Source organism: Schistocerca gregaria, chromosome 6, assembly GCF_023897955.1.
Source record: "Schistocerca gregaria isolate iqSchGreg1 chromosome 6, iqSchGreg1.2, whole genome shotgun sequence".
In the NCBI taxonomy this organism is placed as follows: domain Eukaryota; kingdom Metazoa; phylum Arthropoda; class Insecta; order Orthoptera; family Acrididae; genus Schistocerca; species Schistocerca gregaria.
In genome coordinates this window covers 188,724,115-188,726,621 of record NC_064925.1, presented here as the reverse complement: position 1 = coordinate 188,726,621, position 2,507 = coordinate 188,724,115, and the positions used below count along the sequence as shown (strand labels likewise).

Sequence of the window (2,507 nt, the reverse complement as noted above, 5' to 3'; positions counted from 1 at the left end):
GAAGCTCTGCCACATAAGCAGATACAGAGCCAGTCAAGACACAAAACACTAGCAAGCTTCAAGATTTCAGGAATAGACAACTACATCACAAACCAGTTTGTGTCACATGACACCAGTAGCTACTCAGTTATTAACTGCTTTCAAATACTAAATCTATCACTCTTTGTTCTGCACTAGCAATTCTTCCTGCAATAACAACATTCACCAACCTGGATTACAGCTGATTGACATTTCACAGGAACATAACTACAGCTACTAACACAATGCTAACCTGGTTTCTCTTACCACATGTCCCCTCGATATTTTAGGCTCATTCACACACCTCAATCACAGTGTTTCACTGTTGTCAAGTAGACCTGCCCTGTGTACACCTGGATCAACACAAATATATCACCTGGTATTGTACTGAAAACGGAACTATGTCCATCATTCCTACTACTATCTCACACAAGTCGCATTAACCCATCCATGCCCTGGTAATGACCTACACTGCTGTGTTTCAAAGTGTGCAATACGAAAGCTGTTTTTAATGGTTCGTGGGGCTACTGTGTCTCTTCTTGCAGTCACTATTGTCTTCTGGCGCCATTGGATGAATAGAACCATGCTTGGTCTCTGTGGAGTTCCTCAGTAATTTACATGGTCACAGGCTGTGTCTTCTTGTGTTGTACTTGATGTGTGAGTTAAAAGTTGCATTGCATATGAGCACTCTGTAATTAAATCGATAGGTATCGTAAGAAAGTACCACTGCAAGAGTAATGCAATTTGTGTTAGCAGTGAAGACAGTTTGGCCAAAATATTCACTTGTTTTGAGAGTCTTGAAGACCTGCTACCTGCTCCAGTCAGAGTCATTTATCCCACACATTAGAGAAGTGTGTTTCATACGTATGCCTATAAGACACTAAACTCGGGATGTGAGAACATGGCGACAATAGCTGCCAACACGTCTTGCTGCCGCCTAGCGGCAGCTGTGTGAAACTGCTGCTGCTCTGGGTGGATGGTGTGAGAGCAAACGACTCTACGATCTAAGTTTTACACCCAAAACTGCCAAATCTACAGTTGACAGAGCTGCCACTTACTAAGAACGACACCTCGCAGTAATTAGTTCACAAATTAGCACTCGGCAGGCCTTGTGTTCCTCGCCAGAGCTGTGTAAACCTACGTCCAAGCCGAACCATGTTTGACGCGACGCCATAACTATATATACAATTTCAGAGGGCTCCTCGAATGTACTCGCTTCGGCGGTACATATACTAAAATTGGAACGATACAGAGAAGATTAGCATGGCCCCTGCGTAAGGATGACACGCAAAATCGTGAAGCGTTCCACATTTTTTTTTCGCAATCTCACTCTCTCATGCCTCACATCAGCTGCTAATACCATCAGCCAACTACACAAGTTTCGCTTCATATCTGCACCCACTTGTCACAAACTATGCTCTCCATTTACGCAGTTCTCCTCCACTTTCTTTCATTCACAACAGAACATGACAAAACTGGCAATAAACCTATCCCTTACATCACCAATGCACATCTAAAATGTCACTCTAATAACAAGTCAGCAAGCCCACCAAAACCACAAGTACATGTCACTAGCACCCCTTCAACACAAATCACAGCCAGGCTAAGCCTAGCACAGGCAAAAGCCTCTTCTCTTCCTCAGTATCACACTCAGCTGTCACAGCATCTCTTGCTACTGTCTCAATCATGTCATTTCATAACACACACCTACTGCCACACACAACATTTGGAAACCTTACACCAACTTTACACAAGATAGCTACATGTTCCAAATCTTTCTCACTCACATACTTTCACTTAGACTACTGCTTAAATACACTCTAGCGCTCTAAAATTAGCTTGCCTTACCTAATATTTATTTTTCTCTAAAGCCTACAAAGCTTCTGGTGCCTGTAAGCCACTATCACATACTGTCTGCACACAGACCCACTATATTTATCTTTATTCATCTTCATGGCTGCAGCTGATGCCATAATTGTTTGAGCAGCAAAAACAAACATGTGAAGGAAGGTGTATCTTTCATGATTAAGTGTGCAAGCTACCCCTTTACAGGAAGTTTATTTAACATTATGTTTCAAGTAACTTTCCTAGTGGCCTTGCTATCCAGCTGCAGCCTCATAATACAGACTGCAGGTGACACCTCATCAGGCTCTTAACTGAAGCATATCTGCCTGTGTAATAAGCCACTGCCCTTCACCTAAAAACCAACTATTACTGCAAATCTGTGGTGCATCAGCATGTCATGTACAAATTTCACTGGTGTGACCCACAAAGTATTTTCCCACATGTCTGGCAATCTGCCATTACATACAGTTACTTAAATAAATTCCAAAAGTGTCAGCCAATGAATACCACAACACTGAAGTGTTTAGACAGCAGACCACTATGCTAATATTAACATATAGCATTTAGATGTGAGACTCTACTATTTTGACAGCACTTTGAATCCCATCAATGTGATACAAGTCGATGGTGTTCACAATTGCAGC

The 2,507-nt window shown here is 42.1% G+C and overlaps 1 non-coding gene across 1 annotated transcript; it reads left to right on the top strand.

The window, feature by feature from the left end:
* Positions 1–1,226: 1,226 nt before the first annotated feature.
* On the top strand, positions 1,227–1,333 carry LOC126279641 (U6 spliceosomal RNA). Its single transcript, XR_007551108.1, has one exon. It is a non-coding gene; the product is annotated as a U6 spliceosomal RNA (small nuclear RNA).
* Positions 1,334–2,507: the final 1,174 nt, after the last annotated feature.